Below are 25377 nucleotides of genomic sequence, written 5' to 3'. Positions count from 1 at the left end.
TTCTTCTGCCTGGCCAATTCTGTTAAGGCTTTCCATCTTATTTTTAATTTGTTTTACTGAATTCTTCATTTCCAATATTTTCTCAATTTCATGAGAAAAATTTTCTTTCATGCCATGTGTGCAGGCCTGCTGCACCAGTCGAACGGAACCTGAAGGAGGAAGTGGGAATGAAATGAGGGACAAAGGCGCAGAGAATGGAGCCAAGACAACAAGGCTGATCAAGGCTCGTTTATTCTAGTGTCTCAGATATATTTATGCATAACCAGCTGCAGCTCAAGGCAACTCAGAAGTTAACAACATACACAAGCAACTTATCGGGCTTTCTACAACACAGTCACAACATAGTTAATTTGAGCAGAGTGCATCCTTCTTCAACATGGGAGTACGTGACTTTCTCATCCCAGGAATTCCACAAGCCAAGATTAACCTTGACTTGTCTATGACTTGTTTATGGGCTTCCTACATATTTCTTTAGTTCATGGATTTTCTTCTGTTACTCTATGTAATCCTGAAATCAACTTTTTGAATTCCATTTCTTGCATTTCTTCAATATTTTCATTTTCACATTCTAGTATTGAACTGCTGTAGTGTTCCTTTGGGGGCTACATGTTGCCTTTCTCATTCTTGTCTCTTGACTTGTTGCACTTGTTTTTAGACATTTGTGGAGATACTTGTTTTTCTTTTTCTTTCCCTGTGATGACTTTTATCTTTGGATTATGCCTCTGTTTATTAGTGGAGTGTCTGCTCTTTCAGTGAATACCCTGAGGCATGTGCTGAGTGTGGCCAGGATGCTCTGTTCAGTGCTCCAAGTTGTGAGGATTGTCCAAGATGACACCCAAATTGGGCTTGATAAATCTCTCTCTCATTTTTTCTTTTTCTTTTCTTTTTTTGTTTTAAATTAGAGGGGAGGCTTTTTCAGCTCTGTTGACGTAGTCTCACATGCATCTCCTCTCTTCCAAGGAGTCCAATGCCTGGGCACTAGCCCCAGTGGGTACAACATTCACCCACACTGCCACAAGAACCATACAAGGATCCGTGTAGTCCCTGGTGTGGGCATAGATCTCTCAGCAATGACCCTCACCAGGGAATCAGGGAGTCCTGAGCATGTGGAGCCGCCTACAGTGACTGCCCAAAGACCCAGCCACACCCTGAACCCTCCCATGCAGCCCCAGCATTTTCACAGTCCCAGTACACAAGACTCCCACAATCATGAACACCCAGGCGCCTGTCAATTCTCTCAGCCAGACTCAGGCGTCTCCTCTGATATAAGCTGCCACAGCTGTTACGGGCGCCCACCCACTCTCAGCTGGTTACAGGACACTAGTGCCAGGTGGTCAGGGAGGGAGAAGTATGACTACCCTCCCCCCCTTTTTTTCTAGGTTTGCAGGTGTACTGACCACCACAGGGCTCCAAACCAGACTCATGCTAGGCTCTTCCCATAGCTTTATTGCCAGTGGCTTGGGTTGCTGCTGTCTGTTCTCACCTCATTCTCCAAGGCTGATGCTGAGGCTCTCGGCTGCTGGGGTGCTGAGTTGTGCATGTCTACACCCTCCATGTAGGTCCACAGTGTCCCTCTAATTTGCATGGAGTTTTCTCCACCGTTTTTCTCCCTCTTTTCTGAGACTGCACTTTCTCTACTTTTTTTTTTTTTTTCTATCTTCCCCTGGACTGGAGCAGTAAACTCCCTCCCTAGTCCACCATCTTGGTGCCTCTCCTAAATTCCTTTTAAAAAGAATAAGGGCAGACATAAAGAAGTAGTGGGAGTTTCCCAAGGTTATCAGAACCAGATTTGGAACCTTGGTGTTGCTTCTTTTCATTTGCTGCATCTCATTTGCTATGTATAGAGGAAAAATTCTATTTTCTTATCTGTTTCCATTGGAAAGAATCTTTCTAGGATTCCTCTTTTAAATCTCAGATTATTGGCATTCAAGTAAACAAATTAAAAAGTAGACTGGAGATCAGCCCTGCACAAAGTCCTCTACAGAACTGGTCTGTATCATCTAGAAGATTGTTAGAAATGCAGAATCTCAGGATGCTCCCTAATAACCTGAATTAGAATCCACATAGCTCTAGAATCCTTATCTAGAATAGTTATTAAACTTTTAATGTGCATCAGAAGGAGGCTTGTTACAGCACTGGTTGCTGGGCCTGAGCTCTAGATTTTTCACTTAGGGAACCTGTGGTGAAACTAGAGAATTTTCAAATTCCCAAGAGTTGCTGATACTGCTGGCTTATGGACTGTACTTTAAAAACCACCAATCAAAACAATGATCCTCTGCTCTGATTGTGCATCAGAATATCCTGGGCATATTTTCAAGAATATCTTGGCCTTGGCCACGTATCCTTATAATTGGTTTTGGGGCCCAGTAATTTTCTTGAAAGCTCTTTCACAACTCTGATAAACATGCAAGATCAAGAACGTTCTCCAGGTCAGATGACACAGCATTTTTCTATTATTAGCATAATATCTCAAGGGATAACTCCCTTCCTAGAAATTCCAGGAGGCTGTCTTTGTTCATAGGGATTTCTATATGCATTCAGGCCAGCGATGAGGTGGTTAAGATTCAATCTGAAGTGGGATCCAACCTCAGATCTGCCACTTAGTGGCAGTACTGTATCTGCTAGGTGGAAATAGTAATTTTAATCACTATGGCCTGCTGTTGGGAGTATTTACTATCATGATTATATTAGGAACTCAATCTTTGATAGTTTCTAATATATGGGTAGATCACTGATTTTTCCACATGAGAGAAGAAACAAGTACACAATAGTATTTAAGTCATATCATTAATTTTTCCAAATCTGAAAGATTTTGAATCAAGATCCAATATTACAACTATAAGAAGTATTAGTGACAAATATAACTAATGAAGGGATTCAAACAAATAAGTTTTGTTTTTAATACCCAGTTATCACTTCACCATCATTACTGAAGTCATCAGCAGCCAAAGCTTTGATAGCATTAGTAAATTATGTTTTTTATAGTGATACAGATAGCTTAATATTGATAACTCTTGAGGATTATCTTTCTCTATGTAATGCTAAGGTCAACTGGTGAATTTGTTAGACAATCATTTTTGCTGTTTATGTTAAAATGAAATGTTATATATGGAAAACATTGTAATTTCTCTAATGTAGAGTTTTAAAGTGTGGAGAAAATGTTGCCAGATCCTTTGTGATTAGCTAATAAGAATTCATCACTCTCGGGCTGGCGCTGCTGCTCAATAGGCTAATCCTCCGCCTAGCGGCACCGGTACACCAGGTTCTAGTCCCGGTTGGGGCGCTGGATTCTGTCCTGGTCGCTCCTCTTCCAGTCCAGCTCTATGCTGTGGCCCTGGAAGGCAGTGGAGGATGGCCCAAGTCCTTGGGCCCTGCACCCACATGGGAGACCAGGAGAAGCACCTGGCTCCTGGCTTTGGATCAGCGTGGTACGCCGGCTGCAGCGCGCCGGCCACAGCGGCCATTGAGGGGGTGAACCAACGGTAAAGGAAGACCTTTCTCTCTGTCTCTCTCACTGTCCACTCTGCCTGTCAAAAAAAAAAAAAAAAAAAAAAAAGAATTCATCACTCTCACTCATATGCAAATATATACCTCAAGGGTGTGAAAATTCAGAGACACTGTGGAGAACACCTAGTCTAGCCTCCACATTTCACAGATGAGGAATCAAGATGACCTACCAAACATAAAATACCTAGCTTTCCCCCCAAAATAGCCTAAGAGCCATGTTTTCTTACACACACACTATTTTACTTATATCTTTTGCTGCTTCATTATTTGAATTGACCAAGATTTGGTCACCTTTGAAAGACACTATTTTTGACTAAGGTAACAAGATGTTTTGTAGTAAGGAAGTCATCTCACTATAGAAGACCAGTATTAGACACAAGGAACGTACTTCAAATTCCAATGATCATTACTATGGCTACCTGTAGTACCTACTAATTGCATGTGTGTGTGTGTGTGTGTGTGTGTGTATGTATGTACATATGTGTGTGTTCATGTGACTGGATTTGTATGTATCATTGGTCTGTGTGTATATGGGTCATTGGTACACATTGGAATGTTTGGGAGTATGTGTGTGAATGTGTACAAATGGTAGAATGAGGGTCTGTATTCCATAACTCCTTGTGATATGTATTGTTTTGCTTAGCAAAGAGCTGCAGCCTCACCAGCCCTTCTTCTCAGTGTCTGAGCTAATTGAAAGCCTACCACATTTATGACTCCATTCTGTTCCAACAGAAAAACTTCCTACTTTACCTAGGGTATTTTTGGTATCAAAGATTCTTTAGTCACTTGTAGACTTAACACTTTTTAAAAATAAAATCTTTCTTTTCTGAGTGCTGCAACAGTCTCATTTGGTGTTAATGAAAAATTAACTTTGGATGAAAGATGTACCAAAAAAAGAAATGTTGTGATACTAGCAGAATGACTTACTGAAGATGTCTTGAATTGCATTAGATACTATTTTATTCTTGTCCAAATGTGAAAACATTAAGAAGCTCATTTTTACTCATTTAGATATAAAAACTACCAAAGGCAAGTGTTGGAAGGGTGTGCAGAACTCCCCTGTACAACACTGAGTCTCAATTTCTTCCTTCTCCAAAACAAGGAGTAGAAGTTATTTTCCAGATGTTGTCCCTTTGGTTTGCTGTTCTCAGAGAATCAATATTTAACATGTGGGTTTGTTTAATTTTTGCATTTTGAACAGCCTAGGCAGCCAGACCTGCATGACACAGAATGTACTGCTTGTTTTGATTGTAAAATGAAATATCTAGCATGGTATTCAACTCTTTGGGAACATTATATAAACTTATTTTTCAGGAAAAATTTTGAAAGGCAGAATACAGAATTCCTGATACTCCTGAAAGGCATATACTTACCTATGACTAAAATAATGCTTATAGACAGAATAGTTGTCCTTTTATAAAAACATGACATCTGGAAATTTAAGGAAATATCCCCCAAATTCAATATATACAAATATCAATAACAACCTCATTGACACAATTAAGTGGAATATTCATGTCAAAATATTCCAAGAACAGAATAAAAAGTAAAATCTTTAACAAAATTGAAATTTTTTTAAGTGAGCACATTATCTGTGTTTATGATTCACATGAGTAATTAGCATGTTTCAGCTTATACAAATTCTATACTTAAACTCATACTCAATGCTTAGCTTCAAGAAAAAAAACCCATTATCTTTTTCTTTTTAAAAATGTATTTTATGTTTATATCATCAATTTATTTGAAATTTAATTTATGTATATTCACTGTTCAATTATTTCAGCATTAGTAACATTATTAAAGTTCATGAGGTGGACAGATGACAATATCATAGTAACTACTTGCCCACAGACACATAAACTATATGTTGCATTTATCTTCTTTAAGGGAATATGAAATTTCTATCTGGAAGAAAATGCATATTGTAGAAGTGGAGAAATACAAAATGTGGGGCCGACAACTAAAAGATAACAAAATAAATAAAAATAGAAAACAGGGGCCAGCATTGTGGCATAGCAGGTTAAGCTGCCATCTTACCTCTGACTTTGGCCTGGCCCAGCTCTGGCTGTTGGGGCCTTTTGGAGAATGAAACAGTGGGTGGAGGATCTCTCTCTCTTTTTCTGTATTTCCTTCCCTCTCTCTAACTCTGACTTTCAAATAAAATAAACTTAAAAATATATTTAAAAACAGAAAACAAGTGGAAAATAAACTCAAACATTTCTCCATAACTCCCTTCCCACACTGAACTAAACTGCTTATGTTTTCTGAAGGAAGTAATTTCTGACTTTAGCAACCACAGTCATAGAGAACTGCATGCTAGCAATAAAGGACAGTGATCCTTTTCTCCAGTTCATGGATTGGCAAGCATTTTCTCAAAGGGACACATATTAAACATTTTAGACTTTCGAGTCTAGAGGAAAAATGAAGGCTATTATGTCACTACTTACACAAACATTTTTGAAATGTGAAAAGCATTTTTAGTTTCTGGGTCACACAAAAAGAGGTGGTGGGTTAGATTAACCTTTATAATGAATTAGAATTACAAAGTTGTATCCTATATCAGTTACACAATCAATGCTTTGAAAACACTAAGTAGAACAAATTCTGGCCGTTGCCACGGCTCAATAGGCTAATACTCTGCCTGGGGCACTGGCACACCGGGTTCTAGTCCCGGTCTGGGCGCCAGATTCTGTACCGGTTGCCCCTCTTCCAGGCCAGCTCTCTGCCGTGGCCAGGGAGTGCAGTGGAGGATGGCCCAAGTGCTTGGGCCCTGCACCCGCATGGGAGACCAGGATAAGTACCTGGCTCCTGGCTTTGGATCAGCGCGGTACACTGGCCGCAGCGGCCATTGGAGGGTGAACCAATGGTAAAGGAAGACCTTTCTCTCTGTCTCTCTCTCTCACTGTCCACTCTATTTGTCCAAAAAAAAAAAAATAGAACAAACCCTTTAAAAAATTAGTTGTGGCGTAGGCACTGTGACACAGTGGGTTAGGCCTCATCTGAGACACTTCAATCCCATACTGGAGCACTGTTTGAGTCTTGGATGCTTCCAACCCAGCTTCCTCATGAAGTGCTGTGGTAAGCAGTGGATGATGCCTAAGTGCTTGGTCTCTGGCTGCCCAGGTGTGAGACCTGGATGGAGTTCCAGGCTCCTGGCTTTGGCCTGTTGTGGGCATTTAGGAGATGAACCTCTATGTAGAGGAGCTCTCTCCATATTTCTGTCTCTAGCTCTGCCTTTCAAGCAGATGGCAAAATAAACAAACACTGAAAAATTAAAATGACTATATAGCATTATCCCCTGAACACCACTGCTACTTTTTTTTTAAATTTATTTTTTTCCCAAAGAAATCTTTTGTTAAGGAATACAAATTTCATAAGTACCACTTTAGGAATATAGTTATTTTTCCCACCAAACCTGTCTTCCCACCCATATTCCCACCCCTTCTCTTCCTCCCTCTCCCCTTCCTGGTCCCATTCTTCATTAAGATTCATTTTCAATTAACTTTATACACAGAAGACCAACTCCATACTAAGTAAAGATTTCATCAATTTGCACACACACACATACACACAAACTATTTGAGAACAAGTTTTACAGTTAACTCTATAATTCAACTCATTGAAGACAGAGGTCTTGCATGCGAAGTTAGTGTACAGTGACTCCTGTTATTAATTAACTACTAATACTCTTATGTGTGACGTCAGTGAACATCCGAGGCTTTTGACATGAGCCTTTTGACATGGAAGCCTTTTAAATCCACAAACTCGTAAGTATTTACTTTCCATTAAAGTTTTTATCTCTATATAAGAAAAGGATACACAGTATTCAACTTCAAGAAATTTTCCCCACTGGAAATCTACAGTGTTTTAACTCAGGATCAGTGAGGTACAAATCAAAAGACGAATGCAGAGCTAACAATAGTGACATTGCAAACAATAATGATTAGGAGATGATCAGAGAATTGGATTCAGTGTCAACACTACAATCTTCAATATGAGATACCTTTAATGTTAATAGTTGATATAATTTTAAAAGTTTCAGAAAAGACAACAAGCATTTCATGTTTAATGTAAAACAGCATGAAGACATTATGTAAATATTGAGATACATGCTATTGGAAAAGAGAGCAATTTTTTTTTTTAAGATTTATTTATTTTACTTGAAAGTCAGAGTTACACAGAGTGAGGAGAGGCAGAGAGAGGGAGAGAGGGCTTCCATCTGATGGTTCACTCCCCAATTGGCTGCAATGGCTGGAGCTGTGCCGACCCGAAGCCAAGAGCCAGGAGCTTCTTCCAGGTCTCCCAAGCAGGTGCAGGGGCCCAAGGACTTGGGCCCTTTTCTACTGCTTTCCCAGGCCATAGCAGAGAGCTGGATGGGAAGTGGAGCAGCCAGTTCTTGAACCGGAGTCCATATGGGATGCCGGTGTTCAGGCCAGGACGTTAACCTGCTGCACCACAGCGCCGGCCCCAAGAGAGCAAGATTTTACACCCAGAAATTTTTGGGCTCTGCATCAGCTTAGGACAGTCTCTTTGAGACTGAGATTTATGGGAACCAAAGAAATTATGAGCCCATTTTTTTTTCTCTTAGAAAGAATAGAATTTAGCAATATTTCCCCCATTGGCATTTATGGAATTATGTAATTTGCCTTAATCAAGGAAATGAGAAAAAACTCAATATTTTTTTGTGTGAATCCATGTAGGTGGTGAAATATGTAAAAAAGACTGGAAAAGATGCTACAAAAGGAAAACATAGTCTTTTCAAGCATACTGGAATCTTTGTTAAGTTTTTGGTGGCATGTGATGAGGCAAGCTACTCATATTTTTAAAAAGTCAGCTATCAACTCATTAACCAGTATCTGCAAGGTGTTGGCTTACACTGCAGTGCTATTTGGTGTGTGCTCAGGGAAATGGAGAGAGATACCAACTTTTCTTATAAGTAGCAAACCTGGGCGGGTGTTGTGGCATATTGTGTAAAGCTTCTGCTTGTGACATTAGCATCCCATATGGGTGCCGATTTGAATACTGGCCGCACTCTTCCAATCAAGCTCTCTACTAATGCTCCTGGGAAAGCACCAGAGGATGGCTCAAATGTTTGGGCTCCTACACCCACATGGAAGACCTAGAAGATGCTCCTGGCTCTTGGCTTCATCCTGGCCCAGCCCCAACTGTTGCAGTTATTTGGAGAGTGAACCAGTGGATGGAAGATCTCTCTCTCTCTCTCTCTCTCTCTCTCTCTCTGTAACTCTGCCTTTCAAATAAATAAATCATTCTTTAAAAAGTAGCAAACAAGTAGAAAATATAAAAATGATCCTTCCCTCAAAATTTACTTGTTATATTACATTAGATGATGAATCAGAATGTTAACCGAGTAATGAGACAAGGACTACAATGTGAAAGAGAACAGTTTTTCATCTTAGATTCATGCCTTTCTTTTAGAAATGAGTAGCCATTCTGAAATGATAGCAGGACTTTTTTTTTTTCAAATTTAAACCAGCTCTGTGTAAATTCACAATAATGTGAAAGTTAGACAAATTTGAAAATTGTTCGAAACAAACAAAAAGTAAAAAAAAAAAGGCAAAACTAAAAGATGTTTGAGTGACTTGAGTGACACTTAGCTGTTTCAAGCAGAGATAAGAGACTATACTGACAATGCGCAACACCTAGTACCTAATACTTTTCACTACATCAACTGTAGTGCCCAGAACATCTTATAGATGTGAGCACCTGAATTATAGGGTTGCTGATGCGTTCCAATATTATATGAGGGCACTTCAAAAAGTTCTTAGAAAATTTGCTTTATTTTTTAATTCCATTTTTTCATGAACTTTTAAAATACCCTTGTGTGTGGTTGTTTGACACTGGTGAATATAGTGAGCTTCTAGAACTCCATTAAAGTAATTGTAGTTTCCTTCTCAAAAGAGAACATAATATAGATATTTTGCAAAGAAGATACACTACATAGTTGATTTTGGTGAAGATTAATATTTGTGTCATTTCTTTTTTTTAAAGATTTATTTGAAAGGCAGAATTACAGAGATGCAAAGAGAGAGAGAGAGAGAGAGAGAGAAAGAGAGAGAGACAAAGAGAGAGAAAGAGAGGTCTTTGATCCACTGGTTTCTGCAGCAGGCAGAGCTGGGCTGATCCAAAGCCAGGAGCCACGAGCTGCTTCTGGGTCTCCCACATGTGTGCAGGGGCCCAAGGACTTGGGCCATCTTCTACTGCTTTCCTAGCCATAGTGGAGAGCTGGATTGGGATGCCAGAACTGCAGGTGGCGGCTTTACAGGCTCCGCCACAGTGCCACCCCAATATTTGTGTCATTTCAAGGTGAGAAAAAGTAACCAGGGAAGACAACTGTTAATGCAAAAGTGAAACAGTTTTGGAAATATATAGAGACAGTTCAATGGTGAAGTTATTTTTGTTTTTAATGGGACCTATACTTATTCTTTGTGTATTGACTCATTCTTACAAGAGCACTCATTGATTCCTCAACTGTTAAACATACTTCATAATTAAATCATCTACATGATTTAATTGGGACAATTGTGGGTTGATCATACCTAAATAAAAATAGAGAGTTAACACTTATTTTATTATTTAAGAAGTCTATCCATAAAAGAAATCTCACAATCTCATTTGGGTTAAATTTTCATCTGTCGTGAGCTTTGGTTTTATATTCCCTGGGAAGCTAACTCTGAGATTGAGATTTCATGCAGGATCTCTTGTAGAATCAACGTCTAAAGAAAGGAATGGAAAATAAGTGAGAGAAAGAGGGAGATAAAAAGTTGAGGGAAATTGATGAGTTGGGCCATGGGAAGAGAAGGGGAGTCAGCAAGGTTGGATAGTGCTGGGGGCTGAATGATTGTATGCCCCTTCAAATTCATGTGCTGAAACCCCAATCCAAGTGTCTTTGGAGGTAGGTCTTTAGGTTACAAGAATGGAGCCCTCATGAATGGGATTATTTCTCTAATAAGAGGCAAGTTCTCTTCATACTGTGTGAAGATCTCAGAAACCAGAAGACTGTAATTTGGAAGAGTGTTCTTACCAGAACCGGACCACAACGATCATGGTAGCATGATTTCAGACTTCTGTCCTTTAGAACTTTGAGAAATAAAAATCTGTTGTTTATCAGCCATCCAGTCTGTGGTACTGTGTTGTAGCAGCCCAAACCAAGGTAGGAGAGAGGGAAGTTGTAGCTATGATGCTTGCTTGCTTGCTTTCTTTCTTTCTTTCTTTCTTTCTTTCTTTCTTTCTTTCTTTCTTTCTTTCCTTCCTTCCTTCCTTCCTTCCTTCCTTCCTTCCTTCCTTCCTTCCTTCTTTCTTTCTTTCTTTCTTTCTTTCTTTCTTTCTTTCTTTCTTTCTTTCTTTCTTTCAAGATGGATTTATTTATTTGAAATTCAGAGTTACACAGAGAGAGAGGGAGAGGCAGAGAGAGAGAGAGAGGTCTTCCATCCTTTGGTTCACTCCCCATTAGGCAGCAATAGTTGGAGCTGCTCCGATTCGAAGCCAGGAGCCAAGAACTTCCTCTGGGTCTTCCCGCATGGATGCAGGGGCCCAAGGGCTTGGGCCATCTTGTACTGCTTTCCTAGGCCATAGCAGAGAGCTGGATCAGAAGAGGAGCAGCCAGGACTGGAACCGGCGCCCATATGGGATGCCAGCACTGCAGGTGGCAGCTTTACCTGCTATGCCGGCCCCCATATACCATACTTTTTACACTGTATAACTCTGATTCTGCTGCCACAGGAAGGAGTTTCACATTAGCACAAGCATCTTTCAAAGTGCAGTTTCTGGAAAAAGCTGGATAACAAAGGACAGTTCCTTTAGCAGCTGGGGAAGAAGTCCCAATGTTTTGAGGGGGAATAGTGATGACTTGTCAAGAATCCACTACAACATTAAAATGAGGCAGATTATTTTATTTTTTTAAAAAAAATATTTATTTATTTGAGAGGCAGAGTGAAAGAGAGAGAGAGAAAAGAGTGGGCTGGATTTATTTATCTGGTTTTCACTGTGATTGAAATACATAGTCTTCACAGTGAAAAGGAGATGCTCTCAGAGAAGGTATAACCTAAAACATAGATGTGGGGCCAGTGCTGTGACCTAGTGGGTCAAGCTGCTGCCTGCAGTGCCAGCATCCCATACAGGTGCTGATTCAAGTCATGGCTGCTCCACTTCTTTTTTTTTTTCAACTTTTATTTAATAAATATGAATTTCCAAAGTACAACTTTTGAATTATAGCAGCTTTTCCCCCGAAAACCTCCCTCCCACCCGCAACCATCCCATCTGCCACTCCCTCTCCTATCCCATTCTTCATCAAGATTCATTTTCTATTATCTTTATATACAGAAGATCAACTTAGTATATACTAAGTAAAGATTTCAACAGACTGCATCCACAAAGACACACAAAGTATAGAGTAATGTTTGAGTAATAGTTTTACCATTAATTCTCATAGTACAACACATTAAGGGCAAAGGTCCTACATGGACAGCAGGTGCACAGTGATTCCCGTTGTTGATTTAACAATTGACACTCTTATTTATGATGTCAGTAATCACCTGAGGCTCTTGTCATGAGCTGCCAAGGCTGTGGAATCCTCTTGAGTTCACCAACTCCGATCTTATTTAGACAAGGTCATATTCAAAGTGGAAGTTCTCTCCTCCCTTCAGAGAAAGGTACTGCCTTTTTGATGGCCTGTTCTTTCCACTGGGATCTCACTCACAGATATCTTTCATTTAGGTCAATTTTTTTGCCACAATGTCTTGGCTTTCCATGCCTGAAATACTCTCATGGGCTTTTTAGCCAGATCCAAATGACTTAAGTGCTGATTCTGAGGCCAGAGTGCTGTTTAGGGCTTTTGCCATTCTATGAGTCTGCTGTGTATCCTGCTTCCCATGTAGGATCATTCTCTCCTTTTTAATTCTATCAATTATTTTCAGATACTGGTCTTATTTACGTAATCCCTTTGACACTTAATGCTATCTTTTTGATCAATTATGAACTTAAACTGATCACTTTATCAAGTAAGATGGCATTGGTACATGCCACCTTAATGAGACTGAATTGGAATTCCCTGGCACATTTCTAGATCTACCATTAGGGGTAAGTCCAGGCTGCTCCACTTCTGATCCAGCTCTCTACTATGGCCTGGGAATGCAGGAGAAGATGGCCCAAGTCTTTGGGCCCCTGCACCCATGTGGGAGACCCAGAAGAAGTTCTTAGCTCCTGGCTTCTGATCAGGGCACTCCAGTCGTTGCAGTCATCTGGGGAGTGAACCAGCCTACGGAAGACCTCTCTCTCTCTGCCTCTGCCTTTTAAATAAATAAAAAAATCTTTAAAAAAAACGTAGATTTGATTTTAATAGGAGTAAATCAGCTTATAAATTAAAATAATCTAGGGCCAGCACTGTGGCAAAGTGGGTAAAGCCGCCATCTGCAGCACCAGCATCACATGTGGGCACCAGTTCAAGTCCTGGCCGCTCCACTTCCAATCCAGTTCCCTGCTAATGTGCCTGGGAAAGCATCAAAACATGGCCCAAGTACTTGGGCCCCTGCAGCCACATGTGAGGCCATGGATGAAGCTCCTGGCTTTTGGCTTCAGATAGGGCCAGTTCCAGCCATTGTGGCCAAGTGGAATGAATCAGTGGATGGAAGATCTTTCTCACTCTTTCTCTCCCTCTCTCCCTCTCTCTCTCTCTTTCACTCTGCCTCTCAAATAATTAAATATTTTTTTAAAAAAATTAAAATGTGAAACTCCTTCCTGTGGCAGCAGCATCATAGTTATACAGTGCAAAAAAGAATTGGAGCAGCCATGACTTGAATCAGCACCTGTATGGGATGCTGGCACTGCAGGCAGCAGCTTGACCCACTAGGTCACAGCACTGGCCCCAAATCTATGTTTTAGGTTATACCTTCTCTGAGAGCATCTCCTTTTCACTGTGAAGACTATGTATTTCAATCACAGTGAAAACCAGATAAATAATTGCAGCCCACTCTTTTCTAATGTTGGAAAGCATTTTTCTTGTGTTTCCTTTAATGCATTGGTTAAATCTGTAGCAAAGGTTATTGATTTTGTATAATATCGTTATAGAGATTATACCAAGAAGACACACTATGTAATAATGCTTAGAAGGTACTGTTATAATTTTAAGTATCTAGTGTAAACCAGCTATTCAGGACCAAGATATTTTTGTTTAACAGTGAAATGTGGGCAAAAATATGTGCTAGCACATGCAGGAAGCATAAAATAGGATCCCAGACTGTATATTTATCTTGAAGTCACAAGTGCTAGGTATTTGGTAAAAATAGAATTTTATTTTACTTGAATTAAATAAGGAAAATTATTTAGTAATTTAAGAAGCATTGAGGTATACAGGTACATGAATTCTCTATGGGGCCATGGAAGCTCAGTGACCTTCATCAAGTGACTGAAGGACACTAATTAATGGCCAAGTAAAGCCAAGGTGCTTTGTTGACACTCCATTTGTGGCTATTGAGTGAACACTACTTCAACCCTATGATGTCTCCCTGAGCCATGAATGAATAATGTATCAAAGACTTCCAGCCAATACTGTGATGAAAGCACAACTTTATTTTTTGAGTGATAAAACCAACAAGAAGTATAAGTTAGTATCAACAGAAAACAGACAGAATTTGGTATATCAACAAAAGTACAAGAGTATGAATTAAATGAAGTCTTAAGAAAAATACTTTGATCTGGTAAACTGGGGGAAATGTTTCATCTTTCAGGTTCCTTAGAAACACTTGTGATACTCATGGCCTTCAAAATATGTTCATATGAGAATTATTAAAATTTTACCTTTTATAGAATATTGGAAAGTTTTCCCTGATTCATATTTTCAATTAATATGTAATATACTGGCCTGTGAATTATAAGTTAATGACACCAACCATTCTTAAAAGGGGAGGTGATTTAGAGGGATCTTCCAGTAGTAAAGATGGGTAAACCAGAACTATAGACCATTATCCAATAAGTTGCGGAGTGCTTTATTGCCTTTTAAAAATGGCATGTTCCAAAAAAATTAGACAGCTTTGAGTAGTAGCTTAAAGGTGAAACAGTAATATACTTTGTTGTTCCTTGAACTTGCTCTACATCTTTTTTTTTTTTCAGTTTGAGATAAGAAAATGCAGTTTTCGGTCAGGAATTGTAGAGTTGCGCTTTCCACTCATCTGCTTCTTGAATAGTCTGAGCATTCAGATAGACTTGCTCTCATTCCCTAGGCAGAAATAAAATTGCTGAACTTTTATAGCAAGATTGCCCTCTAACTAATACTTCCAGCCAAGATTGCAAGTTCCATAAATCTTGGTTAAAAGTGTGAACTGCTTCCCCACCAGCTGCTAGAATTCCATAAGCTTAGTGGTAGCAAGAATTTTTAACCCTACATTTTCTTCATCTTTCTCTTTCATTATTTTACTTACTTTAAATATATAAACAAATAGGGCCAGCACTATGTCATAGTGGATGAAGCCACCACCTGCAGTGCCAAGATCCCATAAGGGCACCAGCTTGAGTCCCAGTTCAGCTCTCTGCTATGGCCTGGGAAGGAAGTGGAAGATGGCACCTGCATGGGAGGCCTGGTGGAAGCTCCTGGCTCCTGGCTTTGGATTGGTGCAGCTCCAGCCATTGCATCCATCTGGGGAGTGAACAAGTGGATGGAAGACATCTTTCCCTCTCTCTCTCTCTCTGCCTCTGCCTCTCTGTAGCTCTGCCTTTCAAATAAATAAAATGGATCTTCAAAGTAAATAAATAAATATATTTATATAAACAAATATATAAACAATGTGTAAGAGATATAATTAGTTTTTTTTTTAAAGATTTGTTTATTTATTTGAAAGGCAGAGTTATACAGAGAAAGAGAGGCAGAGGGAGAGAGGTCTTCCATCTGCTAGTTTACTCCCCTGTTGCCACAAAGGCCAGAGCTGCACCAATCCGAAGCCATGAACCAGTAGCTTTTTCCCAGTCTCCCACACGGGTATAGGGGCCCAAGTACTTGGGCCATCTTCTACTGCTTTCCCAGGCCATTAGCAGAGAGCTGGATGGGAAGTGGAGCAGCTGGGACTCGAACCCACGCCCATATGGGATGCTGGGACTATAGGCAGCAGCTTTCCCTGCTATGCCACAGCGCCGGCCCACTATTAGTTTTTAAAGATATTTTGAGTCAAATGGCTAATACATAATATGATTTTTATAACTATAAATGAATACTGAAACATTTTATAAATGAGTCCTGACTCTAGGCTGACTCTAGGCGTACAGAATGTATAGCTTCTTCTTTCTTACTCACTTTCACTTCTGTGTGAGTTAGGAATATTAAGAATTCTGGGATAAGGAATTGAAATTTCTCTTTCTCCTTTTTTTTTCTAGTCTTTGATTAGCCTCAGGACTCAGAATCTGAGAAGCTGAGAAGAATCATTAGGTTTTCATTTGACTTGGACTGAAGAAAGAACCTAATTGTACTTTTTTTGCAAGATTTTAAATAAATAACATCTGCTGTCTTAGCCATGGATGATTTAATTTTTTAACACACGCTCCCAACCTTTAATTTTCTGCAAAGCAGCCATATCAATTATTAATTCATCTATATTTCCTCAAAGCGACTCAGACTTAGGATCCTTCATAAATATTTAAGAGTACTGCTACAAAATAAACAAAAACTTTCACTTAACTTTTAATTGCAAGTTTGGAAACCAATGATAGTGAAAGCAACAAAAAGCAAGACCAATATGAATTAAAAAACCCATGAAGTGAAAATGTAGATGTTAAAACTACAGAGAGGGGCCGGCACTGTGGCGTAGTGGATTGAAGCCCCAGCCTGCAGCACTGGCATCCCATATGGGTGCTGGTTCTATTCCCGGTTGCTCCTCTTCCAGTCCAGCTCTCTGTTGTGTCCTGGGAAAGCAGTAGAAGATGGCCCGAGTCCTTGGGCCCCTGCATCCATGGGAGACCTGGAGGAGGATCCTGGATTCTGGATCCTGGCTCCTGGCTTTGGATAGGCTCAGTTCTGGCCATTGCAGTCATTTGGGGAATGAACAAGCGAAATGGAAAACCTCTCTCTCTCTCTGGCTCTACCTATCTCTTTCAAATAAATAAAATAATTCTAAAAAAAAAATAACTACAGAAAGGCCAGACCATTACCTTGACCTGCGTTGTCTCAGTTTTACAACGTGAATCTCATTTACTGCTCATTTAAGTAATGGGGAAAGTGGACATGGCCAAATTTAACTCAGGCCTGCTCATGATAGCCTGTAACTTCTTACAGCTCATTTTCTCTTTTTCTCTCTCACAAACACAGACACTTATGCATACACATTGCCACAAATGCTATAACTCTACCAATCATATTGATCAGATTACTAAAATCATAAATGTAAAGGTGCTTCAAAAAGTTCATGGGAAATGTAATTAAAATATGTTTATTTTTGTGTAAAAAAGTTTTCATAATATTCATTTTCTATGAATTTTTTGAAGGCCCCATGTACATAAATATGGGAAAATAGCCTTTATGCAACTAAAATAAATAAAATAATAGGAAAAAACTCTAACTTTCCTTTCTTATTAGCAAGGCTTCTGAGATAGATGCTGTTATGAGTTGAATCTTATCCCCCCAAAAGAAATGTTAATAATTTTGAATGTGATCAGGGCTTATTTGGAAACACAGTTTTGCAGACATAATCAAGTTAAGATGAGGTCATACAGCGTTATGAGCCCCAAAAGTCAATATGACAGATGTTTTTATAGGAAGAAGAGACAAGCCTAATAGAGACCACAGGAAAAGTACCATTTGAAAATGGAAGCAGAGCTTAGAGTCATTACCAGCAAACTAGAGAATGTCAAAGGTTGTTGCAGAATGAGAAGTTGAGAAAGGCATAGAAAAGATTCTTCTTGGAGCCAGCTCTGTGGATTAAGCATCTACTTGCTATGCTGGCATCCCATGTGGGTGCCAGTTCAAGTGCCAGATCCAGCTCCCTGCTAATGTACCTGATAAAGCAGCAGAGGATGGGGCAAGTGCTTGGGCTCCTACACCCACATGGGAGACACAGTGGAGGCAGCTCCTGGCTCCTAGCTTTGGCCTGGCCCAGCCCTGAACCATTGCAGCCTTTGGTGAGTGAACCAGTGGATAGAAGATATCTCTTTCTCTCTCCCTCTCTCTCTTCCCTTCTATCTCTGGATCTCTGCTTTTCAAATAAATAAATAAATAAGTACATCTTTTAAAAAATAATAAAGAAAAGATTCTTCCTCAGAGACTTCAGAGGAAGCATAGCCCTACTGACAGTTGGATATCAAACTTTTAGCCTTCAGATTGTGAGATAATCAATTTTCCCTGCTTTAAGCCACCCAGTTATGGGGCTTTGGTACAACAGCCCTACAGAATTAATGCAAATGCTGTAAACACATCTGTTCCTTTGTCTTACTTGAAAAATGCAAAACATACATACCATGCTTCAAGTATATTCATATGAACAGTTTCTCAAATAATTCCCGAGCAAGTATCTGTGTAATTACCATTCAGGTCAGTAAACAAGATATTGCTCTATCCCTAGGTTTTCACACTCCTTCCCTGTCATAATCTAAACTGTTCCTCCATTGCCTGATAATCATTGGGAGCTTTCCTTCACAGTTCTATCAAATTATATTGTAATCAATACAGTTTGCTTTTCCTACTGATAAGCCCTTACAGCAAAGTTTACTTACATGAGCCCACCTGGTGAAATGCATTTTGAGCTCTGCTTAGGCAAATCCAAAATTACTGATAAATACAAACTGAAACCGACACTCTAAAATCATATTTTAAGTAAGTACATTCACTCAGTGGATTCAGGTATTGGACATTTGTTATTACTGGAGATATACTAGGTACATTTTATTTTTCAGGCATTTACCATACATGATATAAAAATAATGGCAAGTGTTTAAAGCAAAATAATCATTATGTACACATAAGAGTTTGAGATTAATACTATTCTTTGTAATATAAAGCACTTGTTTAATACAATGGATTTTATCAAATTATGTATTAACGGGGTTGATATATATATATACACATATATAAGCATGAATGCATAGTCTTAGAGGTGCTACACACTTTAATTTTTATAAAATCAATATATTTATCTAGGTGTGCCTGATTACTAAATTTCTGCAATCTTGCATATGAATTTTTCTTGATGTCTCCATGTATATTTACTACTAGTAGAAGGCATGCAAATCTGTTTTGGATGTATTTTTTTAAATATTTATCTTTGAAAGTCAGAGTTGTATAGAGAGAGGGAAAGACACTCCCTAGATGGCCACAACATCCACAGTTGGGCCAGGCCAAAGCCAGAAGCCAGGAGCTTCTTCTGGGTCCCCCATGTGGTTGCAGAAGCCCAGGTAGTTAGTTTATCTTCTGCTACCTTTTCTCAGGCCATTAATAGGGAGCTGGATCAGAAATGGAGCAGTTGGGACTCAAATGAGCATCCATATGGGATGCCGGCATTGTAGGCAACAACTTTTTGCTATGCCACTATGCTGGCCCGTTAAGGGCTTTTATGTTCATTTTTCAACTTGCAATTTCCATACAACAATAATAGCATAAATTCAAATTTCATACTCAGGATAGCACAGGCTTAGAGGCTGCATGTCTTCTATTAGACTCCATCTACATGCTACCCACCTCCTTCTCCTATTGCTTAATTCTGATAGAAGTAAGCTTCCCTTGTACATCTCCCAAACTGATGGCTACTGCAATGACATTTCACTCAGATTCAGCTTTCCCAGATTTCTGGATTTTTGTACTTTCTACCTTACACACATACAAGGTGATTCTCTTCCCGTGTGTGGTCAACTTTGCAGGCTGATATACAAGTCCATTTGACCTGCTCCGTTATTCAAATATGTGCTCTCTGTTCTGTAATCCATGGCTTAGTTTATAGAAACTTTTGCTATTTATTTCAGGCTTTACAATATTTTAAATAATTTCGTATGCTTAAAACTTTCTACATTTTTATTGCCAAGGGATTGATAAAGGAGGGCATGAGAGTATTGCATTGATTCTTAAATGTTAAATTAGTGTATTTAGGATTAAATTTCTTGGGGGGTGCCAGTACAAAACAAAGGATGACCTTGTCAGAGAAGGCTTTGCAGAGTAAACATCTGGTATAAGCACCAAAGAAGGATGGTATACCGCTGACAGCTGTTTGAAGGCAGATGTAGGTGTGATTCTCCTGTGGGGAATTAGAAAACAATGCTAATGGGCAAGCTTTGGTGGCGCGTGGGAAGGTAAGAGGCAGTAGAGGAAGAGGAATTGGTGAGAGACATAGATGGAGCAGTCAGACAGAAAGGGAGAATACTCAGGAAACAGGTGTGATGAAACTGCAGGAGTAGGGGGTGTCATTAAGATTTGGGGTGTTGAACAGTGTTAAGGAGGGTAAATAGGAAAACTCACTGAGTGTAGTGACGGTTGTGAGCAGTCTTTTTCATGTCAGGTGACGGCAATCTGATCTAGTGGCTCAACCAAACACTTGAGCCACCCTTGAATTTATCAGGGAATTGTTTGCTTTCAAGGTAGAGCTGTGAGTACATATCACTACTCAATTTTAAAATTGCAACCTGAATATTCCATCGCCATCCCCCCATTGTATTAGTTTTTACCTTGCTCTATTATTATCTCATAGCCTTCTTAGCTCCAGTTTATTAGATAGCTTCCTCATGTATTATAGTGATTGCTTATTGTCTGTCTTCTCTTGCTAGAATGTGAGTTTTATGAGGACAGTCATCTTTTTGCTTTTAGCTGTGTTTTAGTGTTCCAAGAATTTAGGAGCATCAGTTTATGGCACACAGTAGTCACTCAGTGAATGCTGAGTGAACAAATCGTTGTTTTGTTGTACATTTAACTAAAAGTTTATTTGAGTTTATAGTTGGACTTGAATGTTTTAGGCATATAAATCATTTCAGTTCCACTATTAATTTAAGTAATACTTTAGTAAAAATTATCTAATCTGCAGTTTGAACAATGCTGTACTCAATAATTAAGGCATCCATCACATCTTGGGAACTAACGTCAGAACAATGCACCAGAGATGGTCTTTACCCTATACCGTAATTAAAGGCTTTAGCCAAACTTGAACTATGAGATTGAAAATATTTACAGATCCTTATACACCATTTAGCATTTCTTCTATACAAGTCCTTCCCCAGCAAACAAATAATTTTAAATTTATGAAAAAAAGTTCACATATTTAAGGATTTATGGTATGTTTCTTGGGCAAATTTTATATAAACTTTCATAAGTATGCATATGATGGTACTTCAAAATGTTCTTAGGAAACTAAAGTATAAGTTGCAAAAAACTTTGAAATCCATGCATATTAGCGATCTTCAGTCCATAATAATATGCTTTAAGAAAAACTATGCATGATTTAAAATTTTTTGCACCAAAATAAATTTCTCTTTTAACTATATTTTCCATGGATTTTGAAATATCCATATATATTTAAAAAATAAGGTTGTGACATGAGTTCACAGTTTTAAACTGATGGAAAATACAAATTGATTTCATTATGTCATTGCTTCATACAGAATCACTTTGTCAGAAGATATTTAAAATCTATAGTAAAAACTTACAGCTTATCTTGATTATGAGTTAACGACTGTCTTGTAATTCCTTCTTTCTCTTTTCCTCCTATCTATCACTTCTTTTTTTATTTTTGCTCATTCTCCTCCAGCTCTTATCTTCTTTCCATTGTATAGTAAAGACGAGTCTAGAAAGGAGCAAATGATATGACAGTGAACTAAGGTGCTTAACTTCTTTGGCAGAGTCAGCTGTACATTTTAGATCACCACTATTTTCTGCACAGAGTTCATATTTCTTCATTCATTATAATTGCATTGACCTCCTACCATGTGGTATAATTCTCAACTCTTTTAGATGCCTCTTTCTTGCTCATTTAGAAATTAAGCCCATATGCAGTCTGTAATTGTCAGACCTGACATCCATTTGCAGTTCCCTCACCTTTCAAATCACTTGTCTCTTGGGCTCCGCAAACAGTTCATTTTCTTTTGCTTGACCAGTAGAGACCACAAGGGCTGTAAAGAAGAACTTCAGCTCTTATGGGCTGCACCTGCTAAGCTGACTGTGTATATTAACATCACACCTGGGAGGCAGAAACAAGTGAAAACAAGATTCAGAGCTCTAAGGATATCACTGATGATACAAACTAATAGTAAGGAAAATCAACCCTGCTGAGCACGGTTATAAGCAGGACTTACTCTTTGCTTCTTTAGGTATAGAATCCAGAAAATACTAGTGTCTTATTTTCATTATCAGTTTTACTACCTTTTTAAATTTCTAAATTGAAAAATATTAAGAATGATTTTCAAATTTGAAAGGAAAATATAGAATTCCTTTCTGAAGAGAAGCAAAGCCAGCGGCTCGGTCTAAAACTGGTCTGAGAAGCACAGGTGTCTTAGTCTCCCCTTCTCCCCTCTCTCCTTCTTTCTTTGCCCCCTTTTCCTTTCTCCTCCATTCATTTTTCTTTGTTTTGCTCTTCTAATTTTTTTCTTTAGAAAGAAATGTTTAAGCAAATGAAGCAAATTATGTTTCAATTTGATATTTGGCATTTTGTACTTTTTATTTAATCTTTTCTTCATGAAAATTTTAAAGTGGATTTAGCTTGCAAATAAAGATTTAATTATATCATTTCTTGGTTTATAGTGAAAGTCATCAAAGTCATCAGATCTATGAAATCTTCAGTTGCTTTCAATATAACTTTATTGCAGTGATAAACGGAGGTGCTAAAACCTATAGTTAACGTAGCAGCTTATACAATTTAATTTCATTTTTAAATGAGAAATAAAAAGGAAATAAGACAGTGGATCTTGAATGTGGTAGTAGAGTAAGAATATTCTTAAAACATTTTTTTCAGAAAATACAGAAAACATTTGTAAAATTTAATATAAATACATGATAGTTTCCAAGATTATGCTATTTCTCTAAACACATGATTATGTTGTAGAAAGTGATTGTTCCATTATTGATTGAAAATTCTCTTATTTAATGCACATAGAATAATGTCAACAATTATTCTTTATCATACAATTTTTCCCTAATTTAAAAATACTGAACTTACCATCAAGGAGTAAAAGGCCCATTTAAAAACTATGATTTATGAGAAAGAAAAATTTAGCTTTTTTTGTTCTCAATGCCTTTTCTTCCTATCTTATTTTGCTGTTAGTAAAACAGAAATAGCTCGGGAAGTTGAGGTTGAAAAACCCAATTTTTGGATTCCTTGTTTCACAAATCAAATTAGTCAGCAGAGGTGACTTCAGATCATACCGAAATCTCAATAGTTCTCAACAAGTTACTTCTTAACTTAGAAAGGGTCATGCTCTGTGTGAGGCAGCACACACCTATGTATTCTAGATGGTTGTTTGAACTTGCTATCCTCTTTGTCAAATGAGAGGCAAAAAGAGTACCTGGTGAGATTGCCAGTCCTATAACTTGTCATGTGCAAATATTTGCTGATGAATTCAAAGAAAAGGTAGATATGACCTTTAACATGAAACTCTGATTGAAACCAAGTCAGAAACAAAAGCCATGTGGTAGCAACTGTATTCTTTTTGTCATCAGTGTCTATACAAATCTGTTAAATATGTTAGTCCTCAAACCATTTACACTGTAGTCATCTGTATTATCTCTTTTTTGATTGCTATGGTATTTACATTTCTTATTATATATTAATATATATTATATAATATTATTATATATTATTACACATTTCTTATATTAATATTTCATAATATATATGAAAATAATAAATTTTAAGTGATGAATATAAGCTATATAGAGCTGAAGGAAGTACAAGCAAGTCTCAGGAACAGAAAACCTTTTAGGAGGATATGTGATACAAAGGTGCACAAAATAAAGAATTGTTTTTTAAACAAGTCGCTTATATCTTCTTGCTTCATGTAGCTCTGTATTTATATTTTTTCTTCTTTGACTTTATAAAAAATAGTGAGCCTGCTTTTGATTTTCCAATTTAATTGTCCCTATAGGTTTTGCTACCAAAATATAATCTTACAGAAGCAAAACTTCAGGCTTGTTTTAATTTCCTTTTATTCTCCCTCTGTGTAAATACAAGGCACAACCCATCAAATCATACAAAATGATTTCATTTTTTTCTGAACCTCATTATAGTACATTCCCTAAATGGTAAATTTAAGAACTATTGTTATTTCCACAGTATATTTTGTTAATTGAAGATTTTGCTGATTATATTTCCTTATCCGCCCTTTAATTGTTTTGCTTACAAAATTCCAATTCACATTTTCTACTTGAAAATTATACTTATGACTAGGAATAAAGTGCTTCTTCTAGTCTGCTTGGAGATATGAACAATGTGTTTGACTGTGTTTCCTGGTTTTTCTAACTTGCCACACTATTAAAAAAATCAACTGTCTTCTTGAAATAAGAACAAAATCGTGAGAAAGCTAATCCCCGTTTAGTCTTTGTTCTGTAATCAACAGAAACAGTCAGGTAAAAACATTGTAAGTTTGTATAAGCATAATAGAACTTTGTCATTTTAAGCATGGACAATTTGTGAGAAATATATGATTTATCCAATCATGCAATTAACCTCTTATTGAGAGCCCTGCACTGTGGATACAAAGGCAATTTTTAAGTGCAAATGTTTGGGGACTTTGCCCTCAAGGAGTTTGTCAACTAGCAGAGCCTCAAAGATGTGCATAAACAATTACAAAACTAAATCAGTGATGCTAATGACAGGATACGGAGTCAGTTCTGCAGTGAATGTGCTTCTTGATTGGATGTCAAGTGTCTGAAGATTGCAACATTCAGCATCATGGGAAGGTGGAGAATAAGACAGAAAAGCGTCAGGGCATCCGGTTGCAGAGAGCAGAGCACTCCTGGGATTTACTGCAAAGCTGTTGCTGCTTGAGCTAGCATGCCCGCCTCACTAACAGGGACTCCTCCCAGGGCTCTGGAGTAAGCTTGTGTTTATAAGTTTGAGTGTTCTAACAGCACACCTTCTCGAATTGTATAAGCTTCATTTTTCAAACAAAATTGGGTCCAGTCCTGAGAATTCAAGTTAATTTTGGATGGAATGGAGGAATATCTTGTTCACAATCCAGGTAGCCTCTTCTAGTTCCATTTTAGTGCAGTGCTGAGATGAGGCTAGTAGCTGACACCCCTAAGTGAATTAAGAAAAATCCAAGTCACATTGTTTGTTGTACCCAAAGCAAATGTTGAAATACATTTGGTCAATTATTATTGTCCACTGTGGCCTCCTGAGGAAGCAGGTGGGCAGGGCCGTAAATAAAGCTAAGGGGGGAGGTAAATTTAGGTTATTTATAGCCTCGACTTTTTGCTGGTGTTAAGAGAGCAGCTAAGCACTAAACATCACATTTAGGTATTATTCATATTAAATCTTTAACACACACCATTCATTCATTCTTCTAATACTTTCTGAAATCTCATGTTATATTTATTCTCCTGATGCACAATTTACTTACAGTATTTCAAGCTTCTCCGTATTATTGATATGTGTAAGAATTTGCAGAGAATGTAGGAAAAGAAAAAAAAAGTGTGTTTCATTTTTTAAAAGAAATTTATTAATTTGAAAGAGAGAGAGAGAGACAGAGAGAATCTTCCATCCTCTGTTTCATTCCTCCAATGGCTGCAACAGTCAAATCTGGTTCAGGCTAAAGTTAAGACTAGGAACTCCATCCTGATCTCCCATATGGGTGTCAAAGAACTCAGTATTTTGATCATCTTCTATTGCCTTCCCAAATGCATTAACAGGGAGCTGGATTAGCCGTGAAATAGCTGACTCAAAACAGCACTCTAAAATGGGATACCGA

General features: G+C 38.2%; 2 long non-coding RNA genes across 2 annotated transcripts in view; one reads left to right on the top strand and one right to left on the bottom strand.

The window, feature by feature from the left end:
* The window catches only part of LOC103349868 (uncharacterized), a 56375-nt gene extending 39406 nt beyond the window's left edge, over window positions 1-16969 (top strand). Inside the window, exon 3 of the long non-coding RNA XR_517982.3 lies at window positions 15886-16969. This is a non-coding gene — a long non-coding RNA (uncharacterized lncRNA). The remainder of the gene's footprint in view (window positions 1-15885) is intronic.
* On the bottom strand, window positions 14509-24898 carry LOC127492984 (uncharacterized). Its single transcript, XR_007922861.2, has 4 exons — window positions 24544-24898; window positions 21512-21653; window positions 21124-21260; window positions 14509-14737 (listed from the first exon to the last, which is right to left on the bottom strand). It is a non-coding gene; the product is annotated as an uncharacterized lncRNA (long non-coding RNA).
* Between the last annotated feature and the right edge of the window lie 479 nt (window positions 24899-25377).

Source organism: Oryctolagus cuniculus, chromosome 5 (assembly GCF_964237555.1).
Source record: "Oryctolagus cuniculus chromosome 5, mOryCun1.1, whole genome shotgun sequence".
In the NCBI taxonomy this organism is placed as follows: Eukaryota; Metazoa; Chordata; class Mammalia; order Lagomorpha; family Leporidae; genus Oryctolagus; species Oryctolagus cuniculus.
This window is presented reverse-complemented; position numbering and strand designations above follow the sequence as displayed.